This window comes from Bubalus bubalis, chromosome 8 (genome assembly GCF_019923935.1).
Source record: "Bubalus bubalis isolate 160015118507 breed Murrah chromosome 8, NDDB_SH_1, whole genome shotgun sequence".
In the NCBI taxonomy this organism is placed as follows: domain Eukaryota; kingdom Metazoa; phylum Chordata; class Mammalia; order Artiodactyla; family Bovidae; genus Bubalus; species Bubalus bubalis.
Genome location: NC_059164.1, coordinates 49,098,176 through 49,116,408, shown reverse-complemented (window position 1 = coordinate 49,116,408; position 18,233 = coordinate 49,098,176). Strand labels below are relative to the sequence as shown.

Genomic DNA, 18,233 nt, shown 5'->3' with positions numbered 1-18,233 from the left:
CTGGTCAGAATGGTCATCATTTAAAAGTCCACAGTTTGCCCAGGTAGACAGCTACTCTGCCAATGGCCGTCTTACAGAATTACTTATAGGGTTAAGAGAAGTATTGTCAGGGAGGCCCTTGGCCTACATCTGGCTCGTGACAATCACTCATTGAAGGCTGAAGCACTTCTTTTCTGATTGGCTCCTTCCTTTCCTACCTGAACACAGGTTCAGAATAAAGAAACCATGCTGAGGTGTGAGTGTGGAGCTGCCAGCAAATTTGTGTGATGCAAACTGGTATCCCAGCAAACTGCCAGCACATGAGCCTCCCAGGCAGTCACTGTAAGATCACCAGGCACAAACAGAAGGCCACAAATGCCAAGGGTCTCTTCTCTCTGCTTTGCTCAAGCAGTGTGACCTATCCAAAGCATCTGAAATCACAGAAAATATCCATAGCAAGTATTCAAACAGCAGATGGCATTCCTATGCCAGAAGCTGTCCATGCCAGCAGCTCCCCCACACATCCACAGCCACGGCGGGGGAGGGGGAGCATCACACTTTCTTCTTTTCTGGGATTTGCCATCTTTTTCTCGTCTCCAATGCCAGTGTCTTCTCACAGGATTTACAAGAGAAGAAAAGTCTCACTGTTCTGGAAATGCTCGAAAACGTTCCAAAACTTTCTTAGCATTCTTCCTAGCAACAGATCCAGTGACTTCTCTCCACATTTCTCCTGGGTGGCACCATTCTCATTGTGTTTATCTCTTTCTGCCACCAACTGGCCATACAGCCTTGAGCCATTAGACCGCTTTCTGTGTCTCAGTTTTGTCCTCTGGGGAGAATAAGACCTCCCTCCTCGTAAAGTTCCCATGAAGATCAAATATCTGCCAGCGACAGATAGTACCCATTGACAAAAGTACCCAGTATGGAGTAAGCACACAATATGTCTTGCTAGGTAGTCATGTTAGCCACATAAACCGTGATCGCTTCCATGTTGGTGGAACTAACATGACTAAGAATCACATGATTTGCTTTTGGTGTCCTGGCTTTGCCACTTACTGACTGGGATGAATCATTGAGAAGTAACCTGCTCTTAGTTTATTTTTATCTGTAAAATGTCAAGCAGAATATTTATTTTCTGAATTAAGTGAGATTACTTCTATGAAAAATATCATAAAAATGCCATACAGCCCAAGATGGTGTTATGATCTCTCATCTCTGTCTTGGAGTAGAAGCTTCCATGTCTTAGTCACCTTTGTGTTTCTTGTGGCTCCCAGGGCTAGGACCTGGCCACTGGTGGACCTGAGCAATGATTGTTGAATGAACAGTTCAACACAACTGAGAAAAAAACACACCAAGAGGACCTCTGTGTGGCGAAGAGACACAGCATGAGATCTATACATGCATTTCAGTTCAGTTCAGTGGCTCAGTCGTGTCCAACTCTTTGCAACCCCATGGACTGCAGCACACCAGGCTTCCCTGTCCATCACCAACTCCTGGAGCTTGCTCAAACTCATGTCCATCGAGTTTGTGATGCCATCCAACCATCTCATCCTCTGTCAGTCCCTTCTCCTTCTGCCTTCAATCTTTCCCAGCATCAGGGTCTTTTCCAGTGAGTCAGTTCTTCGCATCAGGTAGCCAAAGTACTGGAGTTTCAGCTTCAGCATCAGTCCTTCCAATGAATATACAAGGTTGATTTCCTTTAGGAATGACTGGTTTGATCTCCTTGCAGTCCAAGGGACTCTCAAGAGTCTTCTCCAACACCACAGTTCAAAAGCATCAATTCTTTGGTGCTCAGCTTTCTTTATGGTCCAACTCTCACATCCATATGTGACTACTGGAAAAACCATAGCCTTGACTAGATGGACCTTTGTTGGCAAAGTGATGTCTCTGCTTTTTAATACACTGTCTAGGTTGGTCATAGCTTTTCTTTCAAAGAGCAAGCGTCTTTTAATTTCATGGCTGCAATCACCATCTGCAGTGATTTTGGAGCCCAAGAAAATAAAATCTGTCACTGTTTCCATTGTTTCCCCATCTATTTGCCATGAAATGATGGGACCAGATGTCATGATCTTAGTTTTTTGAACGTTGAGTTTTAAGCCAGCTTTTTCACTCTCCTCTTTCACTTTCATCAAGAGGGTCTTTAGTTCTTCCCTTTCTGCCATAAGGGTGGTGTCATCTGCATATCTGAGGTTATTGATATTTCCCCTGGCAATCTTGATTCCAGCTTGTGCTTCATCTAACCCAGCATTTCACATGATGTACTCTGCATATAAGTTAGATAAGCAGGGTGACAATACACAGCCTCTACATTCTTCTGTCTCAATTTGGAACCAGTCTGTTGTTCCATGTCCAGTTCTAACTGTTGCTTCTTGACCTGCATACAGATTTCTCAGGAGGCAGGTAACGTGGTCTGGTATTCCCATCTCTTGAAGAGATGCACTTGTATATGTTCTTTAAGACCGATCCATCAGCCCCTCTCCCTAGTCTTCTTTTATACGAATTCAACCCTAGGAAGACTGGAAGTATCCAGTTAGAGCCTAGAGGATGGGCTTAGTTACTCTGGGCAGGCACATCCACCACCATAAGAAATTACAGCTTGACAGCCTGACAGCCAAGGTGGAGACAGAAAAACTAAGGAAAGCAGACACAGGAACTTAAAAGCCCTTTTATGTGTGTGTGTGTGTGTTTTTTTTTTTTTTTTTTTTTTTTACTGTAAGGAGAAATCTCATGTGACTTACTGAAAGCAAAGTTAGACAAAGTAGCTGAGCTCTTGGGAGAACAATTTCACTGTCAGGGGTATACCAGATGACCTACAATGACAGATTCTACTAATTTTCATGATTGCTTCAGGGAAGGATGAGGCGAGCTTGACTGTTTTTGCAATATGTTTCTCAAATATAACTTCTTGGTCTGCTGCACAGGTAATTACTCTAACCATAAAGTTCATGTTGCCAATTATCTCAACTATGGCCTAATTTTCCCTAATGATGCTGAAGCCTAATTCTTCTGGGTTTTGCAGTCTCTACCAAGTAAATGTTAAAAACCTTTATCTAGCAAAATCAACTGCTTGGCCATGTCAGTTTATGTAGCTATGTATATCTTTTGGATGATTTGCAGTCAATTTGGAGAACTGCTAATGATTAAAATTAAAGAATGACCTAGAGGCTAAAATTAATTCATTTTAATTTATTGACAGTTTGGTTTTCACTATATTTTATACCACTATTGGCTGTGTGAAATAGTGTCCCATTCTGTGTTGTATCATTGCATGAACAGCATTCTACGTGGCATGCTTGTCTAATCTGGAGATGACACGGAGGTGAAAGGCATAATACATATTTTGAAAGGGCAGACTTGAGATGTCAAATGTTTTTGGCAAGTTGTAATGATAAACTCCATTCTCAAAAAGTGAAATATTAAAGGGGTGAAAATAAAACCTCCTCTTGGTTCTAGCAAAAATACCTACAAAAAATAATGGAGCTGCTGTCAACCTGATTTGTAGCTATAAGAACAGCTGGTAATTGAGGTGGCATAACTTAGTTGATATGCATTGGGCATCTGGAGCTGTAGAGAACAGAGACTCACTCAGAACACCCTTAGGAGGATGGACTGATGCCCATCTGGATCTGAAAAGTGGGAGGTTATTAGGCTTGGATGCTCCTTCAGGGAATGAGTCTTCTCTCTCGTCATCTCTCTGCTCTTGCTGCTTACCTCTGCATATTCAGTAGGTTCTCATCTGACTCCTAGTGTTTCATCCAGGTCCCAGAGAGAGCTGATTTGGTTGACTTGGCTGATTATCATTTTTTTCTCCCAGGTGGCGCTAGTGATAAAGAACCTGCCTGCCAAAGCAGGAAACCTAAGAGATGCAGGTTCAATCCCTGGGTGGGGAAGATCCCCTAGAGGAGGTCTTGGCAACCCACCCCAGTATTCTTGCCTGGAGAATTCCATAGACAGAGGAGCCTGGTGGGCTACAGTCCATTGGGTTGCAAAGCGTCGGGCATGACTGCAGTGACTTAGCACACACTAGAGCAGAGGCTTTGGCACAAAGCAACCTCATGGGTCATCTTCCAGCCTCTGAGAATGCCCTGGAGTCCGGTGCTTCCCCCCGGTCCTATCAGTGGCCACCTCTACTAAAACAACAATTGATCTCTGCTTTTCTGAACAGAGGACTATGGTTGGGGAGGTTTACAGTAGGATCTGAATCTGGATCTATATCCAAGAGCCAGATCTGGGATCAAGGAGTGAAAGCTACAAGAAGAGAGATTCAACTCTGTACAGAGTACCCTGAAAATGGAATAGGTTGTAGGCAGATGGATGGTTGGATACACCTCCCAGGCCCCTTCCAATTCTCAAAATTATGTTTTCATTTGTACTGTCACTCTTCTTTTTCTTCCCAGAAGTGTCTTAATGAAAACCATCTTTTCATATTATTTTTAAAATGGGCTGTGGAGATTATTTCTGCCACAGTATAATTATGAGCTGCCTAAGGTGTCAGAAGCAGTAATGCTTTGCATTAGCCTCTTAAATAAAATATATTTCATATGTGGAATATTTATAACTTAGATTTTATTATAGTCAGTAACTGTTTAAAGAAAGGAAATCATTTACACAATGTAAATGTACCGGACCAACAAACTGCAACAAAGATACTTCTCTAAGATTTTGAAGATGAGTGTAAGACTGTTTCAGGCATTTTTTCCTAAGGAATTGTAAATGGCCTTCCAGAGATTTCAGTTAAGCTTTAAAATTCACATGTCATGATGGACTGAATCATTTAGGACAGATTTCAGTGGTGACTCTTCTGACACTTGTCTGAGCTAAAGTCTCCAAAGTAGTGGCTTTAAATCTCACTATTCAAATTCTGCTAATTTGGAAGTGTGTGTGTATGTGTTATGAAGCGAGAAGAAAAAGTATTCCATACAATGTTCATCTTTTCTCAAACAACAAAAGTTAGTTATTTAATTGGAGAAAATCTGAAAGCACTGAGAAGACTCCCGGGTGCTTCTGTTTCCTTTTTCCAACGTGAGAGTGCTTTGTGCCAAAAGAAAAAAGAAAGGGCTGGGCAGATACAGGGCAGAGTAGCCTTGCCTCCAGCTGCCTGTTTATTGCATTCCCTCCAGGCAATACATGGTTGGGGAAAAAAACAGCTTTGTTAAAATTCCACTTCCACCATTTTGGAGGCAAGACAAAGCACTCTCGACTTCAGTTTCCTCATTTATAAATCAGGGATAATAATAGTCCTTAGGACAGAGTGTTCTTGTGAGGATTAAAGCACTTAGCACAATGTCGGGCTCTTACAGAGTACTCAGAAATTTAGCTCTTAGGATTATTTTTATCTTCATTACTTTTAAGGGGTGGGAATTCTGAGGTTATGCTTTCCCCTGCCCAGAAAGTCAGTAGCATCAGGCCCTGTTAATGGTGTGAATCCATGTGGCCCTGTCCCACCCAGCCCAGCCTGAAATAGGGTTATGTCCGGCCCCAGCTCATGATCTGCTTTTATCCTCCTTGGAAGACTTGAGTCCGTCCTGGTCTCACTCCTTTGCTTGGACCTCATATAAGTCTGTGTCCCTCTCAGAGCCCTAGTTTCCTCCTCTTGAAAATTAGGGAACTATTTATTTATTTTTAATCGACATAAAGTCTATTCTTTTTCAGATTCTTTTTCCTTATAGGTTATTACACAATATTGAGTACTGTTCCCTGTGCTACACAGTAGGTCTTTGTTGGTTATCTATTTTATATGGAGTAGCGTGTATATATTCTTGCCTGGAGAATCCCAGGGATGGGGGAGTCTGGTGAGCTGCTGTCTATGGGGTCACACAGAGTCGGACATGACTGAGCGACTTAGCAGCAGCAGCATGTATATATTAGTCTCAACCTCCTAATTTATCCCCCTACTTTTCCATTTGGTAACCATAAGTTTGTTTTCTATATCTGTGAATCAGTTTCTGTTTTGTGACTGAGTTCATTGGTATCATTTTTTAGACTCCACATATAAGCAATATCATATGTTTGTCTTTGGTGTTCTTCACTTAATATGATCTCTAGGTCCATCCATGTTGCTGCAGATGACGTTATTTCATTCTTTTTTATGGCTGAGTCTATTCCATAATATAAAGATACCACATCTTCTTTATCTATTAATATGTTGATGGACTTTTAGGTTGTTTGTTTTGGTTATTAATAGGCACATGAAAAAATTCTCGACAGCACTAATTATTAGAGAAATGTGAATCAAAACTACAGTGAGGTATCCCCTCAACTGGTCAGAATGGCCACCATTTAAAAGTCTACAAATAATAAATGCTGGAGAGGGTCTGAAGCAAAGGGAACCTTCCTACACTGTTGGTGGGAGTGCAGATTGGTGCAGCCTTTGTAGAGAACAGTATGGAGGTTCCTCAAAAAATGAAAAATAGAGCTATCATATGATCCAGCAATCCCACTCCTGGGCATATAAACAGAGAAAACTATGATTCGAAAAGGAGAACTGTTTAATTTTATAGAGTTCGGAAGTTTTGGATATTATTCAACTGTATTTATTTTAGAGATCAGATGCAAATTATGTAGAGAAGATGGACTCTTAGCACTGGATGAATCATTGAATAATGTCTCCTCTGACTTCCTCTCCATCAAAAAAATGCCTGTGCTTGGGTTCTGTCCGACTTGATCTGATATATTGGTAATTGGTCAGGCATTTGGCCACATGGGCCTAGCCACTGATATTTTATAAAACCTCTCCCACTGGTGCAAATGTGCCTGCAAGGTTTATAGACACTTAGCAAGCCCAAGGTCAGACTATTAATGGCAAAGGCAGGTCTAGACTCCTGGCTTCTCTTTTCTCCCTGTACACTGTCCACAAGTTCTGGTTTAAAAGAGATTTTCTAAACATTTTTGCAGTGTTTTTTTTTTCACACTTTCTCATAAGAATGAGTAATTAATAAACACATTATTCAAACACTTCTTTTAGTTGGCTTCCTTTTAATTAAGGTTTCATTCTGTGGTGTTCTACCTTAACCTTATGCTTGTTTTCTTACAATGGTGTGTTCTGAAACCTTCATTCCCAGATACCTCCTTTTCTCACCGCCTTCAAAGCCACCTCCAAAATGTAATTGCATATCTGGGTTCCTGACAGAGATCATCAACCTTGATCAAACACTTAGTTCATTGTTTGTTCTTTGCAGTTTGTATTAGATTTTCCCAGGTTCTACCTGTGTGTTGATGTGATTGTACAGCACTCTGTATTCCCATGAAGTATTAGAGTAAAATTAGATAAAGTGCCTTTTTTCTCTCTTTGATTTGTGTGAGCAGTTGTTTCCTGCTATTGAGGGCTCATTCCGACTTCTAGCATATACCAAAATGTAATTGGAATTGTGTTACCTTCTTTCATTACCTGTTGCCATGAAATTGCTTAAAGTTTCTTAGACATTGATGTCCTTAACTACTGTAATGCTTGGTTAAAATTCATCATGGGATTTAATACGTATTAAGTTCCCCTCGTCAATTTTAGTAGGGTAGTTGAATGAAAGCTTAATAAAATTAGCTAACCCAAAACAGTTTACACTTCTCTGTGTTTGTTTTGTTTTCAGGAATCTTTGTGATACTCCACGCTTGTGTGCCGAAGACATTAACCAAATCTGCTCTCAGGGGTTGGCATCCTGGGAAAAGAACAGCTTCCGGAATCAAGGAAATTTTCGGGAAGTTCCTGGCCTGGTGGATCTTTGAAGGTGAGAATGAAACCATTTTCTCTTTGTCTTTAGAAATCTAATTGAGCTGTTCTGTCTTCAAGATCTGCTTTTTGGGAGAGTGAATAGGAGACTACATTATAGAAAATTCTCTGTAAAGAACTGAGAGTATTTCTTTTTCAGGAGATTTTATAGTAGTCATGAAGGATATCAGTTGGCTATTTTGACCAAATAGGAATTTATCTGAAGTGTAGATCTGTGAAATGACAATCTATGAAGACTTATTTAAACACACACACACACCTCTTTAAAAAAATCAGTAACATTTCTCAGAAATTTATTATGCATTTAAGGTCTCTCTCAGCCTTCATTTCTGCTTTACCCTGCCTTCTAGGATTATTTTAAGAATCAAACAATATAACTTATGTGAAAGCACTTTGTAAACCATGAAGTATTATTTGCATAAGTGAGAAAAGCAGTCACTATTTCCAAACATTTATAATCCTCCAGATTACTCTCATACCCTCCAATCTGTTTTCTTCCATAGTGTGATTCATTTTTATTTCAATTCAGTATACTTTGCTAGGATCTTAAGAAGTCAAGTCCTTCCCTTCAAGGAATATCTGTCAAATGCAGGGCAGTCACATAAATATATATGACCCACTCCAATATGATGTTAAGTATATTGAGAATGCATTAAGGAGTAAAAAAGGCATCAGATGCAGTCTAGAGCTGGAAGATTGTGTGTGTGAAAGCAGGCTTCCTGGAGGAGGTAACCCCTGAAATGGCCCTTAAAAGATGAATAGGGGTTAGACTGGTAAAGAGCAGGGTGGGGTGGAGGAGGCCATTGCAGGCAGTGGTGGTGAGATAGTTGTGTAAAACTCACATATGGAAGTAATAAGTCATTCAGGATTATTGACCCATAGGTATAGGGTGTATGTGTGTGTGTGTGTTTGTAAGCACTGAAGGTTTTTTTTTTTTTTAATTGAAGTGTGGTTGATTTACAGTGTTGTCTTAGTTTCTGGTGTACAGAAAAGTGATATATTCTTTTTCAGATTCTTTTCCATTATAGTTTATTATAAGATATTAAATATAGTTCCCTGTGCTATACAGTAGGACTTTATTATCCCAAACTCCTCATTCATCATTCCCCTAGGCCTGTTCTCCTTTGATAACCATTAGATTGTTTTCTACATGTGTGATTCTATTTCAGTTTTGTAAATAAATTCATTTGTATCATTTTCTTCAGATTCCATAAGTAAGTGATATCGTATAATATGTATCTTCTGTCTGACTTAACTTCATTTTTTTTTAATTTTATTTTATTTTTAAACTTTACATAACTGTATTAGTTTTGCCAAATATCAAAATGAATCTGCCACAGTTTTACATAATTGTATTAGTTTTGCCAAATATCAAAATGAATCCGCCACAGGTATACATGTGTTCCCCATCCTGAACCCTCCTCCCTCTTCCCTCCCCATACCATCCCCTGGGTCGTCCCAGTGCACCAGCCCCAAGCATCCAGTATCGTGCATCGAACCTGGACTGGCAACTCATTTCATACATGATATTTTACATGTTTCAATGCCATTGTCCCAAATCTTCCCACCCTTTCCCTCTCCCACAGAGTCCATAAGACTGTTCTATACATCAATGTCTCTTTTGCTGTCTCGTACACAAGGTTATTGTTACCATCTTTCTAAATTCCATATATATGCGTTAGTATACTGTATTGGTGTTTTTCCTTCTGGCTTACTTCACTCTGTATAATAGGCTCCAGTTTCATCCACCTCATTAGAACTGATTCAAATGTATTCTTTTAATAGCTGAGTAATACTCCATTGTGTATATGTACCACAGCTCTCTTATCCATTCATCTGCTGATGGACATCTAGGTTGCTTCCATGTCCTGGCTATTATAAACAGTGCTGCGATGAACATTGGGGTACACGTGTCTCTTTCCCTTCTGGTTTCCTCAGTGTGTATGCCCAGCAGTGGGATTGCTGGGTTGTATGGCAGTTCTTTTCCAGTTTTTTAAGGAATCTCCACACTGTTCTCCATAGTGGCTGTACTAGTTTGCATTCCCACCAACAGTGTAAGAGGGTTCCCTTTTCTCCACACCCTCTCCAGCATTTATTATTTGTAGACTTTTGGATCACAGCCATTCTGACTGGTGTGAAATGGTACCTCATAGTGGTTTTGATTTGCATTTCTCTAATAATGAGTGATGTTGAGCATCTTTTCATGTGTTTGTTAGCCATCTGTATGTCTTCTTTGGAGAAATGTCTATTTAGTTCTTTGGCCCATTTTTTGATTGGGTCATTTATTTTTCTGGAGTTGAGCTGTAGGAGTTGCTTGTATATTCTCGAGATTAGTTGTTTGTCAGTTGCTTCATTTGCTATTATCTTCTCCCATTCTGAAGGCTGTCTTTTCACCTTGCTAATAGTTCCTTTGATGTGCAGAAGCTTTTAAGGTTAATTAGGTCCCATTTGTTTATTTTTGCTTTTATTTCCAATATTCTGGGAGGTGGGTCATAGAGGATCCTGCTGTGATGTATGTCAGAGAGTGTTTTGCCTATGTTCTCCTCTAGGAGTTTTATAGTTTCTGGTCTTACGTTGAGATCTTTAATCCATTTTGAGTTTATTTTTGTGTATGGTGTTAGAAAGTGTTCTAGTTTCATTCTTTTACAAGTGGTTGACCAGTTTCCCAGCACCACTTGTTAAAGAGATTGTCTTTAATCCATTGTATATTCTTGCCTCCTTAACTTCATTTAGTATGATAACTTCTATGTTGCGCAAATGGCATTATTTCATTCTTTTTATGGCTGAGTAATATTCCATTGTGTGTGTGTACACGCACCACATCTTTATCCATTCTGTTAATGTACATTTAAGTTGTTTCCATGTCTTGGCTGTTGTAAATAGTGCTGCTATGAATGCTGCCGTTCATGTATCATGTATCTTTTTGAACTATAGTTTTCTCAGGATATATGCCAGGAGTAGAATTGTAAGATCATATGGTAATTGTATTTTAGTTTTTTAAGGAACCTCCGTACTGTTCTCCATTGTGGCTGCACCAGTTTAAATTCCAACCAAAAGTGTAAGAGGGTTCCCTTTCCTGCTGAGGGATTTTAAGGTGGCAGTCATTGGCTTTTTAGATGTGTTAACCTGAAGAAAGTTAGAGGAAGAGTTACAGTGAGCAAGGTTGAAGGAGGAAGATTTGTAATGATCTGGGGAAGAGATGGGAGGATTATAATTGAGGTAGAAGCAGAGAGTGCCAGAGAATTGATGCTTTTGAACTGTGGTGTTGGAGAAGACTCTTGAGAGTCCCTTGGACTGCAAGGAGATCAAACCAGTCAGTCCTAAAGGAAATCAACCTTGAATATTCATTGGAAGGACTGATGCTGAAACTGAAGCTCCAATGCCATCTGATTATCAGAACTGACTCATTAGAAAAAACCATGAAGTCTGAAAAGATTGAAGGCAAGAGGAGAAGGGGATGACAGAGGATGAGATGGTTGGATGGCATCACCGACTCAATGGACATGAGTTTGAGCAAGCTCCAGGAGTTGGTGATGGACAGGGAAGCCTGGTGTGCTGCAGTCCATGGGGTCACATAGAGTCGAACAGGACTGAGTGACTGAACTGAACTGAGTGAGGAATAGAGAAAGAAATTTTGAACAACTAGAATATTCTGAATTTTATGATAGTTTGAACATTGGAAATGAGAAAACGTTAAGACTTGGGATTGTCATGTTTCTGACTTGAGTGACGGAAAGCATGATGATGTCATCAAGAGAATTAGAAGGAAAGTGGACTTGGTGGTGGGGAGGAGAGGACTTTGAGGTATATTTGGCACATGTAGGTCAAAATGTCTGCCAGCTAGTTGGACCTGTAAGTGTGGTAGTTAGGGGAGGGCTGAGGACTAGCAACATTGATTTGGGAGTTACAGGCAATAGTTAAAAATCTTTTTAAAATATAAATTTGATATTGTACTTAAGCCTCCACTATCATTTATTTGTACACTTAAAGCACAATTCACCACATCCTCAATTTCCATTTTATTTTGCCATTACTTGTCATTTCATCTGTATCTATTCTTGTTGGTCCTGTTTCATAATAAATTGGGATTTTACCTCATGAACATTGTTGTGACCTTTTGAGTTTGATGAAAGAAAATTCCACCTAGTATTTTAAAATTCCATGAAACCCTAAAATGTTGTAGAATTGTAAGTGCCAGTCTCCATTTTAATTCACAGTGGCTATAGAAGTTATTTTTTAAAAGTACTTTGCTTTCCAAAGTATAGTATTTTTTTTTTCCTGTATAAATCGAGTTTTCTTGTCAATTCCTCCCTTTCATTGCTCTGTCCAGGATCTGAGCCTCGCATATGGGAGACTAAGCAGCATCTTTTTTGCATTCTTCTGTGGGGTGGTGCCAAGGTCCCTCCCTTGGGTCTTCCCAGAATCAACCCAGAATGTCATTAAGGAAGACTGTTGCAACAGAGGCTGCAGTGTTTGAGGTCAAGCCTACCCAAGTCAGACTTCTGAAAATCATTACGCAGAGCCTTCTTTGAGGGAATGTCATGGGTAAAAATTTTAAATTCAAATAATACTTACAATAGTACTATTTTGAGTGAATTTTATTTGATTACCATGGTCGTAATGAACTTACTGATTTTTTTTTTCTTAAGATCTGTTGGAAAATTACAAAACGCTCCTTTTTTACTCTTTCTAGTTCACTTCTTTAGCATCCTTCCAGAAACTTTCAAGATCAGTTAATCTGTCACTTTCAGTTTTATACAAAAGAGAATTAATTTGAAGCAGAATTAAGTACATAATGCTAACAGCTGGAGCTAGAGCCCTGGCCAGTTGAAACGCATTCTGTCCTTTCCACTTGAGCTTTTTCCTTCTTATTCCAAATCTTTATTGAACCGTGATGTTATCTCTGTGTCTTAAAATAGGAAATTGAATTAAGTAAATCAGTTCACACTGATGGCATATGCTTTGGTTAATCATTCTCTGCTCAGCAAACAGATTTTGCCTCACTGCTTTGGGCTCTGATTAAGGTTTTATTGTTTTTTTTATCTTTGCACCTAAAAATATTTTTAGCATGGAATTTGTTTTTAGCATTCTCTATTGTGGTTCCTGGAGAAGGAAATAGCAGCCCACTCGAGTGTTCTTGCCTGGAGAATCCCAGGGACGGGGGAGCCTGGTGGGCTGCCGTCTATGGGGTCGCACAGAGTCGGACACGACTGAAGCGACTTAGCAGCAGCAGCAGCAGCATTGTGGTTCCACTGCTAAAAGGAAGGACTGGAAGAGAATCGAAACCACCTGTGTTTAAATTCCAGTTTAAAAAGATCTATCATTTCAATCCATTATCAAGCCAGTTTTTTCCAATGGGTGCTTTCAATACCAACATACTAGGCACATTCACTAATAAGGCAAGCACCGGCCATACAACCCAGTTTCCTGAAACATTTGACTTTTTTCCAGCTTTATTTCCCTTTTTAAAATAAAAGGCAACTTCCATACATTTAAAAAAAAAAAAAAAAGACACTTCATTTATTTTAAAATCAACACTTTTAAGCAGAGGCTATTTCTGATTGGGTCAAAAACATTGTAAGACTTGGTGAATTTCATGTATAGAAAATGAATTCATGGAAATGCTGAGTTGGTGTAACTTAAAATGACATCACATGCATGCAAGTTGTAGGTGGTCTCAAGGACAATGAATTGTTCTCTGAAATTCACAGAACAGGCAGTCATTTCTGTGAAACCAGTGGGCTGTTTCAGGGTCCGGATACACAACATGATTCAATCATCCCGAGAGTTGCCAGTCGCGAAAGGAGTTTCCACTTGCTTGTGTGCAGGACACAGGAAATATGTCTCCCCGTTTTGGTCTCTTTCTGCCTTCTGTCTCACTCATAGTCTTTGTGATATAGACAAATATGGTATCTCCAAAACAGGAGACCCTTGACAGTTTGCGTTTATGGATCTAGAAGTGGAGAGAATTGGTTGTGAATTGAAAAGCAGGCAAATCACCCTTCACTGGGCTTCCCCGATAGCTCAGATGGTAAAGAATCGGCCTGCAGTGCAAGAGACCTGGGTTCAGTCTCTGGGTTACAAAGATCCCTTGGAGGAGGACATGGCTACTCACTCCAGTACTCTTGCCTGGAGAATCCCACAGATGAGGAGTCTGGCGGGCTACAGTCCATAGGATTGCAAAGAGTTGGACGCGACTGAAGCAACTTAGCACACACGCACGCACGCACACACGCATACGCACACACACCCTTCATTTGGTAACAAGCTAGCGCCCTGGGAAGACAGTGTCTTGGCATGTTGCTCTCTGCATAGCGTGGCCACATTGGACCAAATGATGATGTGAACAGAGATGGAGAGATGGAGAGACTTCTGCAGACAGTAAACACAGGATTGTGTGATGTCTGGAAAGGGACAGGCCGGCTTTCACTGCTGTTTAGCTTGGTGGTAGGGTCTTCTGAACAGTCTGACTGTGGATAGTAGTATTGGATGGCTTCTTCCTGCTCCAATTCCAGAATGAGTGTGCCAAGTACCATTATGCCAACAAAGCACAATGGATAGCACTGATAATTAGCTTTGGAGGTGCCACTTTATAAAGTATTTAGAGTTTAAAATAATATTCAAGACTTCCCTTCTTCTGCCCTGTGGGTAGAGCACAGAATTTTGTTGGAGGAAGGTTGTTTAGAGAAAATTCTTGGACAGTGAAAGAATCGGTGAGTTGCCAGGGTGACACTTCTGAATGGGCAGTCTTCCAAAAGGCTCAAATCATATTTAGCAGTAAAGTGTGTTATCCTATGCCCTTTTGTAGTGTGGGATTTTGAAAGGAGAGGGAACAGGAAATGCTGAGCCACCAGCTTTTGGATCCAAATTCAGTCCCACTGTAGAGGTCACAGACATCAGCAGTTTGTGGGCCATTTTGGTGGAGGACAATAACAGTGGATTTCTAATCAGATAATGTCCTGCTACATTTGAATTTTCACTCTCCACTGCCTTTTGTCATCTGAATCCTTTCAGAATCATTCTTAACTCAGGTTTATTATTAACTTTTTGAACTCTGGCTTCTGTACTAATATCTTGCTGCTCATGTTAAAATGAGAACGTTGCCGCGAGAATTTTCTTTTTGCATTTGTTAATAGAATAGCAAGGCAGCATAATATGAATTAATACTCTTCACATTTCCCCACAATATAAGCTGGATTCGTTATCCCCTGGGGATCTATTTCAAATTCATGCCCTAGTAAGCCATTCCAGCTAGTGTTGGCTTTCTAGCTTTTCAAAAGCTTCTCCATAATGGGCAAATAGAGAACAATACATAATACATAATTTTGATTTTAAACTTTAAAAACATGTTTGATAGTTGTCATTATAAAGTGAGAAATGAGACAGAACTTCCTCTTCAATCCCCAGTAGTATACGTATTTGTAATTTTCTTTTGGCAAGAACCATCCTGAGGCAATTATGTCTTTTTAATATAGTTTAGACAATAAATTCTATGAGGAAAGATTAAGGATAGAAACCTTATTGAGGATGCAGAACCACTAATAGAGTTTATTCATCCTTTTAACATCTTTCCTCCAGAGGACACATGTATTATCATTGACCCAACTGTATAAAATGGCAGTATCTGCTTGGGTAGTAATTATCTGTTACCAATATTTCAGATTATTCTCTCTCCTCTTCTGTTTCCCTTCTTTGCTCTCAAAATTTCCAGTTTTGTTTCCAGTCATCATATTAGTGCATGTGTGTCACACAGAGAATGTGACACAGCAAAGGGACAGAGGCAGAAAAAGAGAGAAAGAGCTGAAGAAAGTGACAGAAAAACAAGGGATATTTTGTATTTCCTACACAGAAACCAAAGCAGTATTTGGAGTTCCTTTCCTGCCTCCATCTTATTTATTTTTTTTAATTTCTTTGACATGAACGCTACGTGATTTTTTATAACTGAGCAATCAATAAGCAATTACGCAGAACCATATTCTGAGTTAGAGATCCGAAAATAGTCACTCCAGTAGAGCCGTGCTGTCACCCAGACGCCTTGCCCCTTTCAGGCTTAAGATCCTCTTTCCCCAGCGTCTGGGAGTCTTAACAGCTGGAAGCTCACAGCTGGGTCCCTCCTTGGTGATTGCCCTTAGCTGTCAGCTAAGGAGAGCTGCCTCGCTCAGGATCCTGCCCTTTGCCCCTGGCGCAGCAGCATACATTCAGTGGCTGGTCAACCTGGGGACACAGAGGCCCTTGCCCCACTTCAGGACAACTCTGGAGGGCCTGCAGGCTCAGCTGGGGCTTCTGTTGTGACTGCACTGCTGTCCAGCTTCTCCCCCTGCCTCACCTGCTTTGTTCATGCTCCCGTTTGTGCTGAGTCCAGCAGCACTCACCAGTGAAATTTGCACGTGTAAATTCTCATCTCAGAGTCTGGTTCGAGGACGGGCAGCCTGCAGCCACGGCCATACCTGGACCGTGCCTTGCGTCCATGTGTGAGTGCACTGAGGAAAGGCACTGAGTCGAGGACCATCATCAAGACCTCTGACAGTCTAGTCCCTGCCGTTCCTGTGAAAAGTGGGGATAATCATACCAGCCTCTTAGAGTTGTCGCCAGGATTCAGTAGCAAAACATTCAGCGCCTGACACACAAGAAGCACTCCTTAAATTACAGCTTTTGCTGAAATTATCTACAAATGACCCATAAATGGTATACTGCTGCTGCTGCTGCTGCTAAGTCGCTTCAGTCGTGTCCAACCCTGTGCGACCCCATAGACAGCAGCCCACCAGGCTCCTCTGTCCCTGGGATTCTCCAGGCAAGAACACTGAAGTGGGGTGCCATCGCCTTCTCCAAAATGATGTACTAGTTCTGACCAATTGATTACAATACAGAATGTATTGTAATGTCATTTTATGACATTTATTTCAGTACAGGGTCAGGTTAATGAAAGAGGCATCATCTGCTTATTTAAATAGTTCTTCCTCATTGTCAGTTTCCATTTATTTAGTGTGTAGAGAAATTGGGAAGGTCTCTAAAGGGAACCGTAAGTCATTAAAGAGGGAGAAGGAAAATGTTATGGGAAAGAATGAAAGGATCTGGAAATAAGATTGGAAGATTGAGGAGTAACTTGCTTTCTATCTTCAAGTAAGTGGGAACGTTTTATGAGGGGAATAGTGGACTTGGTTTTCCCATGTTCACAGAAGACAGAACAAGAGAAAATGGACATAAATTGAAGGAGGAATCTAGGTGGCTTTGTATTAAGGGAATTCCTCTGTTCTTGGTAAACATGGGAAGGAGCTTGTAATATATATAAATATATATATATGTATTTAAAATCTTCAAAAAAAATAAAATAAAAGACAACATTCAGTCAATCACTGAGATGCTTCCTAGGGAATTTATGGAGGACTCTGAACTCTATGATTCTGAGATTTCAGAAATGATGTTTCCTAGAAACTCAGACACATATGTTCTGTTTTATAAATGGAAACTAACTACTATTTGACCACTTTCATTTTCTTTTTAACTAAATTTCTTATGATTTCTTTGAAAATGTCTATATGCACCTTGTATGTGGTGTTCTGATAATGTTAATTTTTTCACTGAATAGGTATCTATTAAAAATATGACAAGTATCATCATCATAATTTCCAATATGTCATCTCTTTATATTATGTATAAAAATAAATTAAAACCTAGCATCATATGCCATTTATCTATATGTGCTGTAAGTTATTTGGGGACTCAGATCTTGGGATGACAATGTTTAAATGAGCGCTTGTGAGTAATAAATCACTCCAAAGTGCTTTAGAACACCAGCAAGAGGTCTGGAACTTTGGAGAACACTTTTTCAATCAATTAATGGCTTAGAGATAAGATTAAAGAGTGGATATGGGACTAGGTTTTTAATGTTCTTTAAGACCTCAGTGTCAAAAGATAAGAGGAAGCCACTAAGATGTTTCTCAATTACTGGTAAATGTAATGGATTCTGCATTTTCTCCTTGGCATGGCTTATCAAATGAGTCATAGACAAGAAACAGAATGAAGTGGGTGAAGGAGCCCTGGACCACAAGCCAAAATGCCTGGCTCTGCTTCCATCACAGCTAAAAATGGTCTGTGCTTCTCTTATAGAACTATGTCTGCATGGATTTTCTTTGAATGTCTTAATTTCAGAACCCTGTATTAGATGCTCATCACAGCACAGTACCTTATTTGAGAAGACACCCAGCGGACCTAACCTGAGGGCCCCATCACCCCTTGACCTAAAGCAAGCAGCTCTGCTTCTGCTAATTATTTTTCTTCTTCTTCATTTTTTTTTTAGCAAGCACAGGTAGATAGAGGTTCCATTTAGGTTTTCACTTGACTAAATAGATCCATTGCTAGAAACAAGAGTTCTACAGGCTGACCTCTTGTCTTCAGTTTCCTCCCCAGTATATCTCATTAAAATACTGAGTTTCACTGCTTCTCTTACGGCAAACTCTTCCAGTAGCTGTCTGTTTCATGAGGGAAAACGTACACACTGTTTACCGCAGTATTCCTGGCCGCCCTCACTGCC

The 18,233-nt window shown here is 40.1% G+C and overlaps 1 protein-coding gene across 26 annotated transcripts in view; it reads left to right on the top strand.

Annotated features, from left to right (window-relative positions):
• Positions 1 to 18,233, top strand: part of NRCAM (neuronal cell adhesion molecule) — a 325,353-nt gene that overhangs the window by 61,913 nt on the left and 245,207 nt on the right. For all 26 annotated transcript variants that reach the window (XM_044946603.2, XM_044946617.2, XM_044946605.2 and 23 more), the window contains one exon: positions 7,563 to 7,700. The gene's annotated coding sequence lies outside the window, so the exon portion shown is untranslated. The remainder of the gene's footprint in view (positions 1 to 7,562; positions 7,701 to 18,233) is intronic.